The following is a 22,130-nucleotide window of genomic DNA, read 5'->3' on the forward strand; positions in this document are numbered from 1 at the left end:
TTTTTGTTTCAGGAGAAATGAAGCCGATAATAGCATAAGGCATCCAATTCAAAAGTAACTGGATTGCATGCTGATAATTGTATCATTCTTGTTATTTTAACACTGCCGCTTGCCTTATGCATTTCCCCTCAAGCACATGTACAAGAGAGCACCAGGTCATGATCGATGAAATGTTAGAGGAAACTGAGCACAGTGGAGTCCCTGATATTGCATAAGAGACGTGGGTTAAGATGTGCTAATGCACACAGTTCATTTTAATTGCCAATAACTATTGGGATTATCTGATAAACATGAAAATTATTTTTACCTTTCTATATAAAATCCTGATTTAAAACATGCCTTCTAGTGCAGTCAGGGAGAAATTAATAGAGATGCAGTTTAGGGTAGTGAAACATTGAGAAATTTGAATTATATTCTCTATTCTTTTGCTAATTAGCTTCCCTTGGGGCAATGACTTCGCCTGCATGTACCGCACAATTTCTGCTTTAAATAAAGGTCTGCACCATTCATTAAAATTTCAAACCTATAATAATGTGTGGATTCTGTGTATAGGCAGAGAATTCAGTTTCTCCTTCACTCATTTGATAGTTCAAAAATAGAATGAGTGCTCTAAGCTTTTTCAGTGTGTGTGTGTGTGTGTGTGTGTGTGTGAGAGAGAGAGAGAGAGAGAGAGAGAGAGAGAGAGAGAGAGAGATCCGGAAATGTCCTAGCTGTGAAAATTTCCTCATAATTAGTGTTGGGTTTTCTACCTTTCAGTTAATATCACTTTCCTCTATGTTTTCCATACCGATTAAAAAACCTGCTTAGGATTCAGATAGGAAATTTTGTTCAGAAGCACATTTTAACTTCCAATTCTCCACCTTAAATTTAACTGATCCATTCAAAACTACTGGTCTGTACCCTGTAAAATAAGTACTACAGTGGGCACGTGTTAAGGCAGAGAGATTGAACTCAACTCTATTGAAGCAGAACAGAGGGGACTTTAAGCCTGGGATGAGTTAGTGGAGAAGTACTAGAGAACTTCATGGGGTAGGCTGGCCAACATGTTTGGACCATCTATGTTCACTAATTGTCCTGTATCTAAGTTAGGCTCCTACCCTGCCACAGGGAGTAGGAAAGAGGAGCCTTATGATTCTTGATGGTGACATGTTAAAGGGATGGCTCCCAGGTCATTGAGAAAGACAGTCCTGTGTTATAGAAGATTTGAGTCTCCAAGGGGCAGAGAAACTGCAAGTTTTCTAAAGTAACTGCTCTAAGGAAAGGGAGGTGGAGGCTTTAAGTCAGGAAGAAGCTTGTCTAAAGTTTAGTCAAGCTGAGGAGAATGTTAAGGCCTCACAAGAAAAGCCCCCCCTCTCTCTCCCTTCCTCTCTCTCTCTCTCTCTCTCTCTCTCTCTCACACACACACACACACACACACACACACACACACACGGATGGGTTGATCATGCTGATAGGAGAGGAAGACCAGCCAGAAGACAACAACTATGACATCTGAGCCCTTCTGTCAAATCTCCTGACACAAGACCTTTTTCTCTGGCGGAGAGGTCTAAGTGAAGGAATATGGGAGGAAAGAAAAATCAGAAATGTTCTCTGAAAAACTGCTTCCATTTGAGGAATATGCAAAGTCCCTGTAAGCTTAAAGAGATATTAAAACTTGGGAATTATCACTCATTTTTAATTCCTAACCATAATCAAAGAAAGAACACATGGGGGTCTATATAAAATAACACGCTTTGCTACTAATTATGTTATCTCTGTCATTTCTTTGTCTGTTTCTATTGAATTTTTCATCTCAGTATGAATAATATTTTTCTTTGTATATTGGGTGATTTTTTAATTGGATGTTGGACCCTTCTGTGTACATTTAAATATTTTGGTATTTTTTTTCTGGGACCCAGTTATGCTTCTTGGAAAGAGTTCAATCAATCTGAGATTTACTTTTGAGGTTTTATTAGGTAGCATTACGATAGCCTTGAATTTAAGGCTAATTTAGCCCCATTACTGAGGCAATACCTTTCTTTTTTAAAATATTTATTTATTTATTTGGCTGCTTCAGGTCTTAGTTGTGGCACACGGATCTTTGTTGCAGCATGCAGGATCTTTCCTTGTGGTGTGAGGGCTTCAGAACGTGCAGGCTCAGTAGTTGCAGTGCGTGGGCTTAGTTGCCCTACAGCATGTGAGATCTCAGTTCCCTGACCAGGGATTGAACCCACGTCCCCTGCACTGGAAGGCAGAGTCTCAGCCACTGGTCCACCAGGGAAGTCCCGAGGCAATACCTTTCTGAGTTCTCCGCTGGCTACTTTGTGTTAGGAAGACTTGCCAGGTGTGTGTGGTCTCCAGTAATTTTTGTATCTCCTTCTCTGTGGTCCTTCATATAGTTCCTTCCATGCACACAAAGATTCAAAGGAAGTCTCTGCAGATCTAAGGACTGTTCCTCTCTGTGCAAGCCTTTCCCTTCTGGTAGTTTGCCTTCCTGTACTGTGAACTCAACAAAATCTCTGAGCTGGCTCTCTTTGAGCACCCCCTCCTGCACTGTGTCTTAGAAACCCTTTATGTAGTGAACTAGGCACTTGTCCTCACTTGGTTTATTTATCTTCTATCAGTTTACTGTCCTGAGCTGTCTTTTGTCCAATGGCTGAAAACCATTATTCCATATACTTTGTATATTGCTTTAGTTATTTAATGTGGAAAGATAAATCTTATCTCTATTACTTTGTCATGACTATAAGTCTCATCATTCGTATCCTACATAGCATGTGTGATGTATTTAGAAAGCAAAGTGTCAAGGTAAATATTGGTGAAAATGAATCTAAGAGAAGCAATGAATATTTATCATATAGTTGCCCCAGGATTTGATTTAGGACAATGAAATATTTGGACTGTACAAAATAACGCTGGCTACACTTTGTTCCATAGAACATATGCTTTGAAAAATATTAGATGTTTGTGTGGGGATAATATTTTCAAATATGCATTGGAAACAATACCTTCTAAATCTTATTGTTGAGGAGTCATCATAAGCATTTGGATATTTAGCACCTGTGTGACCTTAGATAAGTCGTTTATCTCTCTCTGTATCTTTTTTCTCATCTTTTAAATAGCAACGATAATAGTATCCCCCTCATTAGATTGTTCTAAAGATTAAATGATTTCAAACTTAGAATTATTTCTACTTCCTTGAATTTTATCAATAAAAGAGGTAAGAAAAGATTACAAGATTTCTTAAATATAAAGAGATTATAACTACATGGCACACAGTAAGTGTTAGGTAATGTTCACAATACTTTGTAGTGTGACAAGTCCTGCAATTAAATTCATATGCATACATATGACTGTGTAGATTATTTTAATAACCACACCTATGTATGAAGAGGAGACTTTCACCTTGGAACATGTGTTATCTTTCAGATCAATATGTTTTGAGAAGCATTGACACAAAGAAAAGGAAAGACTAATACATATTCTCCTTATTATTCTCCATAAATAATATTTTTTAAAAAATAGGGAAATCATTCTTTTTCTTGTTCTGCCAGTTTTAATGAGATATAGTTGACATACAGCCTAGTATGTGTTTGAGGCGTACAGCATAATGATTTGACTTACACATATCATGAAATGATTACCACAATAAGTTTAATGGTCATCCATCATTTCACATAGATACAAAATAAAAGATAAAGAAAAAAATATATTTTTTCCTTGTGGTGAGAACTCTTAATACTTACTCTCTCAACAGCTTTCATATATAACCTACAGCAGTGTTAATCATATTAATTATGTACATTGCATCCCTAGTACTTATTTATTTTATAACTGCAAGTTTGTACCTTTTGACCACCTTCACCCAGTTCTCCCTCCCCCTCCCCCCTGCCTCGGGTAACCATAAATCTAATCTCTTTTTTTATGCGTTTATCTGTTTGTTTGTTTTTGAAGTATAATGGATCTATAACACTATGCTAGTTCCTGGTGCACAGCAGTGATTCATTATATCTATACATTACACAACAGTGATTCATTATATCTATACATTACAAAAGGATCACCATGGTAAGTCTAGGTACCATCTGTCACTATACAAAGATATTAGATCATTATTGACTACACACCCCTCACTGTACATTTCATCCCCATAACTCACTTATTTTGTAACTGGAAGTTTGTGCCTGTTAATCTCCCTCACTTATTTCTCTCATCCTCCCACCCCTCTGGCAACCACTCGTTTGTTCTCTATATTTGTGACGACTCTGTTTCTATTTTGTTGTTTGTTCATTTGTTTTTTAGATTCCACATATAAGTGAAATCATATGGTATTTATCTTTCTCTATTTTATACATGCACACACACACACACACACACACACACACATGTACTTTATTCTGTCTTCTATTCAGGGGAATTTAAGTTGCTTCCCTATCTTGGCCATTGTAAATAATGTTACAATGAACATAGGGAGACATATACCTTCTCAAATTAGTGCTTCTGTTTTCTTTGGACAAATACCCAGGAATGGACTTGCTGAATCATACTGGAGTTCCAATTTTAATTTTTTAAGGAAACTCCATACTGTTTTCCGTAGTGGCTGCACCAATTTACATTTCCACTAACAGTGCACAAGGGTTTCCTTTTCACCACATCCTCCTCAACACTTGTTACTTCTTACTTGTTTAATAAGAGCCATTCTGACATGTGTGAGGTGATATCTCCTTGTAGTTTTGATTTGCATTTCCCTGATGATTAATGATGCTGAGCATCTTTTCTTTTGTCTATTGTCTATCTGTCTTCTTTGAAAAAATGTCTATTCCTTTTTGGCCATTTTTAAAAGTTTTTTTAAATTTGTTGTTGTTGTTGTTAAAATGTATGAGTTATTTGTATATTCTGGGTATTAACCCCTTACCAGATATATCATTTGCAAATAGTTTCTCTCATTCTGTAGGCAGCCTTTTTGTTTTGTTGGTAGTTTCCTTCATCATGCAAAAGATTTTCATGTAACTTCCTTTGTTTATTTTTGCTTTTATTGACCTTGTCTGAGGAGACAAATCCATTAAAAAAATATTGCTAAGACAGATGTCAAAGAGCATACTGCCTATGTTTTCTTCTAGGAATTTTATGGTTTTGGGTTTTATATTTAAGCCTTTAATCCATTTTGAGTTTTATTTTTGTATATAGTGTGAGAAAGTAGTCCACTTTGATTCTTTTGTATGTAGCTTTCCAGTTTTCCTAACACCATTTATTGAAGAGGCTGTCTTTTTCCCATTGTGTATTCTTGCCTCTTTTGTTGTAGATTAATTAACCATATAAGTGTGCATTATTTCTAGGCTCTCTATTCTGTTTCGTTCATCTATTTGTCTCTTTTTGTGCCAGTACCATACTGTATTGATTACTGTAGATTTGTATTATAGTTTGAAATCAGGGAGAGTGGTATCTCCAGCTTGGTTTTTATTTCTCAAGATTGTTTTCGGTATTACGTGTTTCCATACAAATTTTCGATTTGTCCTAGTTCTGTGAAAAATGCCTTTGGTATTTTGATAGAGATTTCACTGACTCTCTAGATTACCTTGGGTATTATGGCCATTTTAACAGTATTAATTCTTCCAATCCATAAGCAAGATACATCTTTCCATTTGTTTCTGTCATGTTCAATTTCTTTCATCAATGTCTTAGAGTTTTCTGAGTACAGGTCTTTAAGCTCCTTCATTAGATTTATTCCTAGGTATTATATTATTTTAGATGCAGTTTTGAATGAGGTTCTTTTCTTTTCTTTTTTTGATAGTTCATTGTTAGTGTATAGAAATGCAAAAGATTTCTATATATTAATTTTGTATCCTTTAGCTTTACTGAATTCATCAAAGAGTTATGGATTTTGGTGGCATCTTTAGGATTTTCTATATATAGTTTCATGTCATCTACAAAAAGTAACAGCTTTCTTTCTTCTTTTCCAATTTGGATTACTTCTATTTCTTTTTCTTTTCTGATTTCTGTGGCTAGGACTTCCAATATTATGTTGAATAAAAGTGGTGAGAGTGGGCATCCTTGTCTTGTTCCTGATCTTAGAGAAAATGCTTTCAACATTTCACTGTTGAGTATTATGTTAGCTGTGGTCTTATTATATATATGGCTATTATTATGCTTAAGTATGTTCCCCCTATACCTACTCTGTTGAGAGATTTTATCATAAATGGGTACTGAATTTTGTCAAAAGCTTTTTCAGCATCTATTGAGCTGATCATATACATTTTATTCTTCAATTTGTTAATGTGCTGTATCACAGATTGGTTGCAAGTACTGAACTATCCTTGCATCCTTGGGATAAATCCCACTTGATTATGGTGTATGATCCTTTTATTGTATTGTTGAATTCAATTTACTAATATTTTGTTGAGGATTTTTGCATCTATGTTCATATGTGATATTGGCTTGCAATTTTCTTTTTTGTGCTCTTTGTCTGGTTTTGGTATCAGGGTGATAGTGGCCTCATAGAACGAGTTAGGAAGTCTTCCTTCCTCTGCAATGTTTTGGAATAGTTTGAGAAGGATTGGTGTTAACTCTTCTTTAAATGTTTGGTAGTATTCACCTGTGAAGCTGTCTGATCCTAGGCTTTTGTTTGTTGAGAGGTTTTTTTTTTTTTTTTTTAAATTACCAATTCAATTTCATTACTGGTAATTGGTCTGTTCATATTTTCTATTTCTTCCTGATTCGGTCTTGGGAAATTGTACATTTCTAGGAATTTGTCCATTTCCCCTAGGTTTTGCATTTTATTGATGTATAAGTGTTGGTAGTAATCTCTTATGTTTCTTCGTACTTCTGTGGTGTCAGCTGTAACTTCTGCTCTTTCAGTTTTGATTTTATTTATCTGGGTCCTCTCTCTTTTTTCTCCATGAGTCTGGCTAAAGTTTTATCAGTTTTGTTTATCTTTCAATGAAGCAGCTCTTAGTATTTTCATTGATCTTTTCTAATCTTTTAGTCATTATTTTATTTATTTCTGCTCTGATCTTTATTATTTCTCTCCTTCTAATAACTTTGGGTTTGTTTGCTTTTCTTTTTCTAGTCCCTTTAGTTGTAAGGTTAGGTTGTTCATTTGAGATTTTTCTTGTGTCCTGAGGTAGGCTTGTATTGCTGTAAACTTCCCTCTTAGAACCGCATTTGCTGTGTCTCATAGATTTTGGATTGTTGTGTTTTTGTTTTCATTTATCTCGATATTTTTTATTACTTTTTATAGCCACATTTTTATTAGGTATTAATAAAGGTTTTACTCTCAGCAAGAAGATGCCTATAATATGTCCTCTGAAAGGCTCCATGGGTCTTGGACAGGGTTCAGATATACCTCAGTCTTGGAGTTTTTTAACTTCATATATAATAATATCCTGGTAGATGGATTTCTACTGAAATACACATAATTGATAAAGCATCACCCTATCTACAAAAATTTCCTCCTAAACAAGAGTCAAAATTTAAATATCCCTGTGGCTATTTCAGAGTTGATGCTGGTACATCACTTATGTGTTCCATGTTCTCAAATAAATGTATGAGTTAGATCCATACAAGATGGGTTATGTTTAGAATATTTCTCCTTGGTGTGGTGAATTTTGAATGTGTCAAGGCATCCCTGATCTTTTAAAAGTCACGATGCTAGAGGGATCTGGTCCAATAGATGCTTGAATTTTATTTAGGACCATTCAGCAGGGGCATCTGTATCAGTTGATTATCATCTGGACAGATGACTGAAATAATTCCTAAATAGAAAACTCAGGGAGGACATTCTGCCACTGGAAGAGTGAAGTGATGTGAAGGCACAACTCATGACCTAGTCTGGTCCATTGTGACTGGAAATAAGGGTAATTCCCATTAATTTTCTTGCATGAGACTTAGAATCATGTAGAATTTTTCACTATTGTTTCATGCTGTGCAACATGGCCACCTGAGGACTACTAAGAAAAAAATAGTTTATGAAATGCAAGTTAATATTAATCATTGTGTTGGGGTGTGGAACATGCCTTTTCATTTAATTGAATAAGATGAATTTTCTTGTACTTTGCAGTAATTTGAATAACAATAACCAGTCCATGTTTTAAAAAAAAAATCACTGTAGATTTTTTTAACTTTGAGGAAAACGGTGATTCTATCCTTAGTCAGAAAGCACAAACTTCACACGTGACCTCAAAACAAATCTGTGTACGTTTGCATTGAGAAACTTAATATGTTCACTTAGATTAATCTGAGTTCTTAAATTATTTCTGACGTTTTACATTAATTTTAATCATTTTCCTTAGTGATTGAAATGTAATAATTTAATCTTATGTAATTTTCATGCTTACTAGACTCCTGGGGAAATTCTGTATATGAATTTTAGTCGTTTCATGAGTAACACACACCTAAATATTAGTTGCGAGTGTCTAGCAATATACTGTCTTTTCTTTACCATGGTCTTAAAGAAGTGTGTGTTCTGCTAGAATATTAAGCATGCAGTTGAGTTTGTAACTGCTACTCTCTATGTGTTATCATTGATATTAACTGCAATTTCAAAACTGTCTGGGGTAGGCCCTCTATGGTAATATCTTCCAGACATTTTAGCATGCTTCTTAAATTTCACTAATCATCTTGTTACAGTGGCTTCTATTTATCTAGTGTATGGTAGAGGGAAACTGTGAAATGCACTGAACTACTATGAACTAACAATAACTTAATACGTGAAATAAAGGAAAAAAGTAAACCATTATTTTTAATATATCAATTGTTAGATTCACAAAAACAAAATTTTTCTTTGCTTGTGATACTACAAGTTGGCTATAATATCTGGAAATTCAGGTGAAACTATTTATATATACATATTATATAAATATTATAAAATATATAATGTTAATTAATACAAATAGAAATAATATGAGTATATTATATACAACGAGTTTATATATTATACATATAAAATATGGTTTATTGACATTTTAACACAATACATAAACACATTATATATTCCATATATGATTAACATGTGTTCTCTCATTAGAAACACATAATACAATCATGTGTTGCACCTGTGCATATATGCACCTATGATGTGTGCCCTCAGAGGATCTGTGTCTCTGATTTTCATTGCATAAACCTGTGTCTTTAGCATAACTGGAATAAGTAATCAAGGAGTTTCAAGTTGATTTAAAAAAAAACAAAACTAATATCAATGTTTTTAGGATTTCAGACAATTATATTTTAACTTACTTTTCATAAAATTAAAAAAAATAAGTTAAATGATTACTAGGCCAATATCAAATATGACACTAAGAGCCCATTTTAAAATATTTTGGTAATTTTCTGCAAAGTACTAAGAGTTCTATCATATAGTAACATCATAAACACCAAATTCAATATTCAATATGAGTTGAATAATGCTGTTCTTGTCAAAAGGAATTCAATGTTGAAATGCTCTTATTTCAGAGCAGTAACAAAAATATTTATTTATAATATTTTATGTTATTAATTAGCTATGACAGTTATCTTCCAAGAAAATCCAATTTTCCAGTGTAAGTTGCATTTATTATTTTTTGTGCACTCAGTATGCACCCTTAGTTCTACTTCCACTGAGTAGGAATTTGGAGATCTCTCTTTCTTCATATTTGGCCGATAAATTTTTGGTGGGGATCCGTCTTACAAATTCAGATCTACGAAAAACAGTTTATGTTATTCCCTTGACTACAGTGATTGTTTCATGTATCGTTACATAAACCAATCAAAGCAAAATGATTCAATAAGATTCTTGACGAGAACTCTTTGTAAGAAACTTATTGTTTTCCCTAATACACTACACATAAAAGTTGCAAGGGCTGAAGTTGAGTCTGCTGTATTTTTACCTGATAATAAAACTATCATAGTGAAAAGCAATGCTGAGAGATGGATAGAAACTTACTCACAACAACAAAATTGAGCCCTGAAGCCAGCCATGACTTATGCCAGCCTACCCAGTGAAAATTTCAATGTACGTGGAAAGAAATTTCCTTTTTGCCTAGCCCGATTAACATTACTTTTCATTTGTTTGGTAAGCAAAATGCAGAAACTGACATGCTTGGCTGGATTTACCATCCCTTCAAACAGTCTCCTGCTCAGGGAATTAGCTAATATTGGAAGACTGGTCAATGGGTTCGTAGGTACGGTGGTCAATAATTATGGGTTGAAAACCAGAGCTAAGACAATGAGCTTCCATTGACTATCAAATTGATACTTAAAAGAAAAATAAAAATTTTCTTGAAGTGTGGATCAGAGAAAAACAGGCCCATACAGAGAATCTAATGAAATGTAATTATGGAGCGTGAGGATTGAGACTTTTCAACCTGCTATGTATGCCAAGTCCTGCATTCCTGTGATCTGCCCTTACCATGGATCTTGTTCTTCATAAGGATAGATTTCAGCTTTTTCTCTGCATGGCTAGATAAACTTCTATTTTTTCAGGGAATTAACCAGTCTGCTCAGGGAACAAATTATTAAAAAATTAAAATATTTCATTTTGATACCATATGGATTTAGATTTTCCAGACATATTTTTTATGTTAGGTCATTGAAATAATATTATCAATACCCTTATTTTTCATCATTTTATTATTCCGACTTGAAGATTATTTGGGCACGGTGGTGATGGTTACATGAGTGTAGGCCTTTGTCAAAATTCATAAACATATACACTACAGAAGAATTAAATTTTAATAAGTGCAAATTATATCTAAATAAAAATGTATACTGGAAAAATTGCACAGGTGGTCATCATCATCATAGTCATCATCACTTCACTGTTGTCCTCATAATTTCCCTCCAGTGAGAAGAGGAAAGGTGGGTTAAAGTATAAATGATGCAAAATGGCAGAATAATTATAACTGCTGAAGCTGGGTGATGGATACATGAAGGTTCCTTATAATGTTGGTTTAACTTAATTTGTATATGTTTTGATTTTTCCATAATAAAAGTTAAAAAATAGCAAAATAGACACACACACACACACCACACAAAAATGTTATTTGAAGATTGCACAAGAAATTATCAAAACTAGACAGATGCCAATCTCAAAGGTTTCCTTCACATTCTACAGATTATTTGTCCAAGCTACAGATAAATTTGTCTAAAATTCATCAAAATCTAGTAATATACCTATTGAGGGATGAGGCAAGTCTTCATTTTGGGCAATGATACGAAAACATCTAAAATAACAAGCAAATTACTTTTATAGGTGTCTAGGGAAAAACTAGTAATATAATAAATGGGGAAAGTGGAGCAAATTTAGAATCTAAAAGTTTGTGTTTGATTCTATCACTTAACCAGCTGTGTGAGTTTATGGAAGTAATTTAACCTCTCTGAGGCCCAGTTTCATCAATAAAATGTCAATGAAACACTTGCCCCATTAGGTTGTTTTGAGGAACATTTGGAATAATGCATGCAAGAGCTATTTGTAAAACTGAAGTCATAGTTATTATTCACTCCTATTTTGTGTCTTAGAAACTTTTTTGAATAGACATGCATAACCAGCAACTCACTCACTTATTCTGTAATTTGTAAAGAATTCAAAATGTTGGAAAGTGTCATCTCTTTTATCTAATATTTTTCTTTTTGATTTTGTAGTTCACAGACAGCAGCAGTCAATTACTACCCTAGCTCCAAATGCTTTAATAAAATCATTCTGTATGCTCAGAACGAATAACAACTTGAAGAGAGAAATAAATTGATTAAAATATGGCACAGCACAAAGTATTTTATAAAAGTACATACACTGCATTGTCCAATACTTCAATCTACTTATTTCGCTGAGAATGCATTAAGAGAAGAATGCTTTCCTTTGTAAAACATGCACATACATCATTGATTTTGTAAATTGTATATCTTAGTAAGGAATAGATTATAGATAGCTTTGGGGGAGACAGCTGTGATGTTGAAAGACAGATGAAATTGGTGTCAGAACACTTTGGCTGAGATCTTTACTCTTCTAATTGCTAATTATTTGACCTCGAATATTCATTTGCTTTTCAGAGTGTTAAGTCCATGATATTCAGAACAGTAAATTATATTTACTACTTCAACCTTTGCTACTCCAAGGACCGTGACACATTTTTTAAAACTAATAAATATAAGTATCTCCTCTATAATATATATTTATTTAATTTAATGGATATAAATGCATTAATGAAAAATTCATTTTTGTTTTTATCTCCTTTAGAAATGACTTTATTTTAATCTGAAAATAATATATTTTGACAAATTATATCAGGTTTTAACAACGAGATTGCTCATGACAAAGAATAGATAAATACTCTAATTGTGGTAAGTCTCTATCTTCTGTGATTATAAAATTTAAAAATTTCCTCTAGCTTTACTACAGTAAAAGTATTTTTCTTGAGCAAAATTTTGTTAAAGAATTACTTTAACTTTTGATCAACATATATCCCATATTTCAAAAAGCCCCAAGTTATTATGCTATTAAAATGAATATGCTTATAAAATTATGTTAATACATAGAATACATATTAATATAAAGGATAGGTATATGTTTCTGCCTTTGCCTATCATTATTATGTAATTTCCCATATATAAAAAAGTCACTTGACTTCTGTGATATAAAAAAGCACCTACAGGAAATATATTTATATTTTATTTGGTCTAATAATAATTTACTTTAAAGATGAAATACTTTTAATAAATGAAGTGCTACCAATAGATAGAAAGATAGGTATAGATAGAGATAACTCATTCCCATTAGCAATTTTTTAAAAAAAAATTCCACAAAACTGGTGAACGTTTATGCATGGAGATGAAAGCTTCCGAACAAATACCAATAATTTTAGTTTTAAGGTGATATATGTTTTTATTTCAAATTAAATGATTAAAAATAGTATCAAAAATGCACAGCAACGTATACTATATAATGTATCTTTGACTGTATCATCATGTTGATAATAAAAACAGAAACAATTTATTTTTGTTAAAAATTTATTTTTGATAAATAGCCATAAAGACACAAGATGGCAGTACTAGTCTTTATGAGTTCTGGAAATATGGCAACGCATATAAAAACGTTTAATGCATTTTTTTCTTCTTGGTATTTGTTTGGAAGCTTTCATCTCCATGCATAAACGTTCACCAGTTTTGTGGAAATTTTTTTTAAAAAATTGCGAAGGGGAATGCGTTATCTCTATCTATACCTATCTTTCTATCTATTGGCAGCACTGCATTTATTAAAAGTATTTCATCTTTAAAAAACTTCAGTTTCCTCTTCTATATAATGAGCATGTTGATCTAGATAAACTTTAAATTTCTTCCACTTCTGGATATTTATAGCATTTATTAAATCAGGAGTTGTACATTTCAAATGAACTTTGCTATATCTTAATGATTAAATGTATTCAGAATTGGAGAAAGCAATGCCAGCATGCTTCCTTCTTGTTCAGTGGTTGAGTAAGGGTCAGTGGTGGCTATGATTATTCATATTTCAATAGATTTGGAATATCTGGATTCCCCTAACTTTCATGTAAAAAGCAAACATATTTATTATCATTTAGCATTTTAATGACCATTGTTAGGCAGTCTGTGTTCAAGAATACATGATATACCATTATATATTTTTTTAATAAATTTATTTATTTTTGGCTGTGTTAGGTCTTCGTTGCTGCACGCGGGCTTTCTCTAGTTGCAGTGCGTGGGCTTCTCATGCGGTGGCTTCTCTTGTTGTGGAGCACGGGCTCTAGGTGCACAGGCTTCAGTAGTTGTGGCACACGGGCTCAGTAGTTGTGGCTCACGGGCTTAGTTGCTCCATGGCATGAAGGATCTTCCCAGACCAGGGCTCGAACCCATGTCCCCTGCATTGGCAGGCAGATTCCTAACCACTGTGCCACCAGGGAAGTCCTATACCATTATATTTTAATAAAAAGTGCCAGGCATGGTATCTGCCAACTTCCCATTTTCCCATCCTCAAATAACTTTCTCTCTAGTTCTGCTGATTTTAGAGGAATTGAGGACAGTTTTCTTTTTCCAGCGGTAGTATGGTAGCATTTTATTCATTTGTTTCTGTTTTTTGGTTTTTTTTCTTCAGGAAATGTAGGCTTGGGGTTTTCTCTGTCTCAGTCTGTTTGGGTTGCTGTAACGAAATACCACAGACTGGAGTGGCTTATAAACAACAGATATTTATTTCTCACAGTTCTAGACATTGGTAGCCTAAGATCAAGGCAACTGCAGATTTGGTGTCTGGTGAAGAATTGCTTCCTGGTTCATAGACAGCTGTCTTTTTGTTGTATCCTCACATGGTGGAAGAAGCGAGGGAACTCTCCGGGATCTCTTTTATTAGGGCACTGATCCCATTCATAAGGGCTCCACCCTTATAAGCTATCACCTCCCAAGGGCCCTACCTTCAAATACCATGTCACTGGGGAACAGGATTTAACATATGAATTTGGGACACAAACATTCAGTTTGTAACATTTTCTATTCCTACATTTTTCATCTCAATTTGATATACCCTCCACCTATTCTGTAACTGAGCAAGCCACTTTAGGAAAACAGCTCCACCATGGCCCCATGGCTACAATGCCTGTATCCACATAGACCGAGCAGAGAAGACTACATGCAGTCTGACCCGAGTGTTTGTGTAGCACCCTGTAATCCTCCCAGGGATATGACAGATAGGCAGTCTTGTGAAGAACTGTGACAGGGCTATTTCCCTTTCACTTCTCCAACTTGTGGGAGAAAGCAGGGTTTCTCATTAATCTCTCTGGTTCCAGTGAGCCAGGGAGCTTTCCACCTCATCCTCCTTAGGGTACAGCTGCAGGCTATAAAGCTGCTTAGCTGCAGTATAGAATCTGCTTCTCCATGACAGAGTTATCATCTCTATCTGCCTCTTCCAGTTATAGGAAGCTGACACCATGCAGATCTTGCTTAGTTTTTTCTCAATCCATCTGCACTCATTGTATAGTTACAGGCCAAATCTATGGAAGTATAACAAGACAGCCTAGCAGCTGCAGTTATTTTCTGCTCTTTAGGGACAACTTCATTACCTCCAAATGCCATGTCAGGGAATCCAGACACTTTAAGAACTCCATGAGATTTTTATATGGTAGAAAGAGTCAAAAATTAGCAACATCACTCTTACTTTTATTTTGTCATTAAATCATCTATGATAATAATTCTATAGTATTTTCCTCTTTTGAGCAAAAGACACAGTTCTGTACTATCATATTTTAAATCTTTACATGATCTTCTTGTTACTGCTAGAAGCCATTCTATTTTCTGCCTTCATGTTACTGAAATGCTTCGTAACTAGCAGTAGTCACCAACTTCATTATGTCTTTTTACCCTTTCCAGCTCTTCGACTCTGAAACATAAGTTCTAAACTTACATTCCGATGAAAACAGACTTTTACCATTTTGCAGGTTCTACTGCAAATGAGTTATCCTCAGTACTCATCCTACTTAAACTGCAGCATTTTGTACTTTGACCAGATTTTAAAAAGCTCCTTCTAGCTATTTAATGACACTCTAATCACTATATTGTCCCTTATTTAACAAAATCCTCCCTTACTTTCCACTAGTTTCTCTTCCTTTTTACATTTTTCTCAGTGTTTTTAAAAAGATTTGGTTCTCAGGCCTTTACCTTCTTGTTCATGTGCTACACTTTGGAGGTATTTAGCATATTCTTACCTTCCAGAAAAAGGGAAGGAAAGTCACTTTCAGAGTGTATAATAAATGTCTTATGTCACATATTATACAAACTATAGGTAATTATTATGCAAGGTGGTGTTTATACTGGAGGACCAAGTAAAGAGGAAACTTTTGTCTACCCACTTGTCTGAAATAGCAACAACAAAGACACAATATATAAAACCCTTGTCTTCAAAACACCAGGTATCAGTGATATTTGAGAGGTAGAGAAAATATAGGTCAATTATTTCAGATTACAATCTTGACAGTTTCCAGGCTATGACATGAGAAGGATAAATGCAGGCGGAACCCTGTAGATCCTGTGAGTTGAGAAGATGGAGATCACATTTTGAGAAGAACAAGGGAACTAGAGGTCAGAGGACAGAATAAGAGTTCTCTAGAGCTATGCAGAGGTTGCTCCTCAAGAGTTCAACAGACTACTTACTAATCAGTGAATATGTGTGAAGAAACTACCTGAGGCTAAGAAAATAACTGTTGGAAGGGACTAGAGGAAACTTACCTGATGCTTACACAAGCACTGGGAACAGCCCTGTTCCCAACATCTTGAGTGGAAAACCTCACAATTTATGGGGTTTTGGATATAGTAGTCAGCAATATCTTGACTTACTAGTGGGGAAAAAAATAGTCTTAGACTAAACACTACTTTGGTCCTGCCTAACAAATTTTAAAAGCAACATCTAAATGGACCAAACTGTCTACAAGAAAAAAAAAAAAAAAAAGGAACTTCAGCCAAAGATCAAGTAGGAATATATATATATATATATAAATATCTGGCAACCAAAAGGCAAAATTCACAATTAAAAGAAGCATAAAAACACAACTGGTAATAAGGAGGAAAATTAAACAATTCAATCTAGGTGAGAACTGACAAAGAGGTTAAAATTAGTAGACACAAGTCAACAAAATAGTTACTATAAATGTATTTCATATGTTCAAAAGTTTAGAAGAGACATGAACAATGTAAAAAAAGGAAAAGAAAAGAAAGCTAACGTGGAATTTATAGAGACTAAAAACTACAATGTCTAAGATGAAGCATTCACTAGATGTGTATAATGGCATACTCTACACTGAAAAATATAAAGATTAATGAATCTGAATTCACAACAGTAAACACGATTCAAAATTATATATATATATATATGTATATATATAATCTTAATGAAAATTACCAATAAGCTTGTGTGAAAATTTCAAGGGGCCAAATATGCATGTAGTTAGAGTCACTGAAGGAGAAAGGGTAGAAATAATACATGCTGAAATGATGGCTGATGATTTTCCAGTTTGATAAAAACTATAAACCAATAGATCTAGGAAGTTCAATGAAACCCATCCAATTAAAAAAAATGGACAAAATATTTTAACAGAATCTTTACCAAAGACAAAATATGGACTGCAAGTAGATACATGAAAAAAATGCTATCATCAGTCTTTAGGGAAATGCAGATCAAAACAACAATGAGATAACATTAGACACCCATTCAATTGGTTAAAATGAAAGGATCTGACCCTACCAAGTGATGTAGAGATTGTGCAGGAACTACTGGTGAACAAATAAAATGATATATCCACTTTGGAAAAAAAATTGATAATCCATTTAAAAAGTCAAATATAAAATATACACATACTACATGGTTGTGGCATTCCACTAGTAGGTATTCATCCAAGAGAAATGAAAGCATATGTCCATATAAGACGTGTATACAAATGTTCATGTTCACAGCAGCCTTATTTCTAATGGCCTAAAACATAAATAACCCAAATATACATAATCAAGTGAATGGATAAACAAATGTTGATGTATTAGTACAATATAATACTACTCAGTAATAATTAAAAGTAACCTACTGATTTATGCATGGATGTGGAAGAATCTAAAAATGATCATGTTAAGTAAAAAAAGTCAGATAAAAGAGTGCACACTGCATGATTGCAATTAAATAGCTTCTAGATAATTCAATTTATTCTATCCTGTAGAAACAGATTAGTGGTTGCTTGAGGATGGAAGGGGATGGGGGCTAAGAACAGGGGAGAGAAAAGGCAAGGGGCATGAGAAAACATGCGATTGATGGCTATGTTCACAATCTGGAATTGTAGTGGTTTCATATGGCAAAATTTACAAATTATGTATTTTAAATATGAATAGTGTTAATAGTATGTCAAAAGAACCATAGAAAAAGACTTGAAGATCCTCTTTTTGCCATCTGGCTAAAGAAATACTTTTAGAATTTCCTGGGGAGAAATAGATAAAATAGTAACAAAAAAACTCATCGCTAGGTTTTCTTTCAATTGACAATCACTGGCATTTGACCTCATGTAAACCAAACAATTCACATCACTGACAAATGAATTTATTCAGTCAAAATTTATTTTAAAATGCAACATGCTATGTGGGGATAGAAAAACAAAACACTGTAGAAATGCTTATTTTGAGAGAGCTCACAACCTACTTGTTTTCACTAAAACCAAGTCTGATTTCCTCCTCACAGAGAGTTCTCTCTCTTTCTTTTTCCTTCTGGTTTTGCATACCTACTAATACTCTTCCCTTTCCTGCATCTAATCTGACATTTTTACCTTTTATTTTCTTCTCTTCCCTGTGATTTACACTTGTGAATACAGCTCATTTATTCTGGCTACTCCTCTGCTTTCCAGAGTCTAACTTCAGGACCCCCTAGGAAGGATGGGGTTAGTTAGTGACGATTTGTGATTTCACAAATTCCAGGTTGCTCAAGCCAAATTCAAGTTAGAAAACTAAAGAAGTCAAAAGCTATATTTCACTCTTTTTTCCTTTGTCCAATGCTGTGTCTCTAACAATTTGGGCCATTTTAATTTATACTAACTTGCACTTTTAGGTAGCATGCAATAATAGCAAACAGTCTACACCTAATCAGTGTTTTATTTTGTGTGCATCACATCCTGTACTAAGCCATCCTCTAAAACTTTATCAAATAAGAACTATAATTTCTCTGACTTTACACAGGAGGAAACTGAGGCATGCAGAGGCGAAGTAACTTGCCCAGTCTGTAGAGATCAAGGCAGCCTAACTCCACATTGTGTGTACGTGTGGAACGCACTGGGAGAAAAGAGCTGATTCACACAATTCCAGTAATTCAGAGAAGCAGGAACAGATCTACACGATAGTCTTTATTTTCTTATTTCCTATACCTGAAGACTCCACCTCAAAGAATTATTTTCCAGACTTGCTTGGTCTTTGCAATTCCATCATGTAGTAAAGAGAGAAGAGTGAAAAGGCACTGTGGTAGCAGAGAGGAAAACAAGCAAATGCTCATTTGTGAAATTGTTATTCAATTGAAAATGCTAATTCCAAAGAAAACTAAAGATAATAGGATAAAAAATGTGTGTTTGAGTACAAATGACTGCTGCATTCTTCAAACACAAAAAGCAGAACAGTGATTTTTGAGAAATCCAACAAATAAATATGGGTGCTAGCCAATTGAGAAGGCAACAGAAAGCAGTAATTGGAAAAATTCTTGCCTTCCAGAACTACCCATTCACTTAAAAATTATTATCTAGCAGAACAACAACCCCACCCAAAACCTGAGAGAAATAATTAAAATTCCTGGTTACCGTGGGTTTCTTTTTTGTATCAAGGTTCATATGGGAAGGTTAAAGTCAATTTAAAGTAGAGAGCAGAGCTAAATGGCCCTGATTCAGTGGGAACTTTGAAAAGGTACAGAAGCTTTAAAAAAAAGTCATCATAATTCTCTGAATCGCAGGTATTTTCTCTTTAGGCAGCCTGCCAAAGCTCTTTCATGCCAGTGAAAGTAAGCTATGTGTGCTACTTTTCGATGGTATCACCCATGATAAACCTTAAATGGTAAGGGAGTTCATTTCAGATACAAATCTGAAGCTAACTTATCCAACATACCTGGTCAGAAAATCTTGCTGTAAATCTTTCAAAAACAAGATAACTTATGAGATTTTTAGTAATCCTGGATTGTGTCTAGGGAGAAAATGTGACATGAGCAGTTATCTCTATGGTTTCAGCTAAGACTAGGAAATGCAGGACCCAGGGAAATATAAATCCACATGTGAGGAAGAACACCAACTCTTCCCAGAGTCCATGATGGAGGAAGGATTAAAATCTGTGTGCTTAGTGAAGTTAAAATTTTATTTAGCTTAAGGAGTTTCCACTTTTACTAAATTCATTGCCTGAAATATTAGAATTTAAAGGCTGAAAATGTGAATAATTCAATCCCATTATGATTATTTTTTTCAAAATCAAGATCTGATCTACAGTCTTATTTTCTAGAGGAGGTGAGTAAAAAGGTAGTGCATATTTTAGAAGTGTCATTTGACCCTTCTAGTGATCTAGGTAAGCTAACCGGACCAAAAAAAAGAGGGGTTAGTCTCAAAAACTAAAGCTGAAAACAAGATATTTTCAAGAAATGAACTTATTTTGCACTATTTTTTCTTTTGCATTACAGTCACTTGGCATAGCAGACTTTTAAAGAAGATTTCAATGGGCAGATATAACAAACATGGATGTTTTAGGAATACTGAATAATGTAATAGTTGGCTAAAACATATTTAAATTCTTTGGAGATAATATTTAAATGATATTCAAACACAGCTTTGCTGACATAGATGGGCCTCCCTCTCCAAGAGAAAAGCAAAAATTTCAAAGTCCTAGCTCAGCTTTTAGATTTATTACATAATTACGAACAAGTTATCTTCTTCTTCCTGCTCTCTTCCTGAGACATTTTGGGCAAAACACTAAATCTCTCTTGACCTCAGTTTAGCATCTATAAAATGTGAGGGTTGGAGCAGATTATCTCTGTGTCTTGTAACCGTAAAATTACATGCCCTGAATTATTTCTCCATTTTTTTCAGTTCCCCATACTGACATGAAGACCTTAAAAAATGAGTAGTACTTACTGTATGCTAGGCCATTTAATATTATTCATGAAAGTAGAAACAATAAAATTCCCAGCCTTTTTAAAACTCAATTTTATAGATAAGGATACTGAAGCTCTTTAACACCTTGCCCAGCCTCATACAGATAATTAAGCCTAGGACAGCAATTTAGTTTCAGGCTGATTTGAATAAAAATCTCATACACTTCCACTGACTACACCATATCCAACTGAGTCCATAATATTTCATATCTTTGCTATTTTAAAAGTGCTTTTTAAAATATTGGTATATGTGCTTTGTAATTATATCCTTTGAGTCAAATATACTTGAGGAATTTAAGAGATTTTGTATACCTCTGTTAAAGAATCATAATGTTGACTAGAAGAAAAAACACAAGACAAAGGAGACTGTGACTCTGATAAGTCAAGAAATAACATGTAGAAGCAAGTTAACCTAGACTTAGCAGCCCAATCCAATCACACCCTCCAAAGCACACAGGTTCACTTTTGAAACAAGCTAAATGTCAAGTTCCAAGTAAAATGATGGCATAAGGGTTAGACTATCCAGAATTTATCTAAGGACATAAACTTGTTAAGGTTTAGAAGTAAAAGCTCCAAAAACTTCGAAATTAAAAAAGAATTGTACAATAATAATAGCATAATATTGGAGCGTAAGAAAATGGTGCAGTTTGTGCCATCCTGTCGAAAGGAGATGATTAGATGATGGATTAAAGAAATCAAATGATCACTCTCAATATCAATGGCATCCCTGGAGGAAATCCTTTTGGTGAGATAAGGAGAAGAGATAGATATCAATGTTATTTTTTTTTTTAAGGAAGGAGGGATTAAATCTAAGGAGTATAAACATTTAGCATTAAACAAGATTTAGAAGAGAGTATAAACTCTCCACTGACTTTCTGTACATTTGTCTGTCTGTGTGGCATACTCTAAATTCTCATACATCTTTTTTTGTATATACAACTTTTAATAACCATTATTAGATAACTTTAGGGTGGGAGTTTTAGTCATTTTTATGTCTTAGGACCTTAATTTACATCTAGTTTCTATACATTCAATAAACAATTTAATTTAACAGTGATTTCCTTAATTAAAAGTGAGGTACAACATTAAAAAAATGCAGAAAAGAAGTCACCACTGTTAAAATTTCCTTTCCATCCATGTGTATCAGTTACCTACTGAAACAATGATGCTATGTAAGAAAATATCCTAAGTGTCAGTGGTTAAAAAGAAAAAAATATTTAATTCAGTAATTTTTCTCAGGTCAGCTGAATGTGGCTGCTCAAGACTGAGCAGAGATGGACCTGATTACAGTAAGCTGTGGGTTGGCTCTGGGTTAGCTCCATGAGTCTGTCATGCACCTTGATCTAGCAGGTTACACAATGCATGTCCTTATCATGAGAGCAGAAGAACAAGAGCAGGCAAGCAGAAACACAGGATTCCTTTCAAGGAAATCACACACTATCATTTCCATCCATATTCTATTGACCTACGAGGCTAAGCCCTACACTCTTTTTTTCTAATATAAATCTCATAAAGTTAGTTTAGCAAGAACTTTATTTTG

Source organism: Grampus griseus, assembly GCF_964374135.1.
Source record: "Grampus griseus genome assembly, chromosome: 5".
NCBI classification, from domain to species: domain Eukaryota; kingdom Metazoa; phylum Chordata; class Mammalia; order Artiodactyla; family Delphinidae; genus Grampus; species Grampus griseus.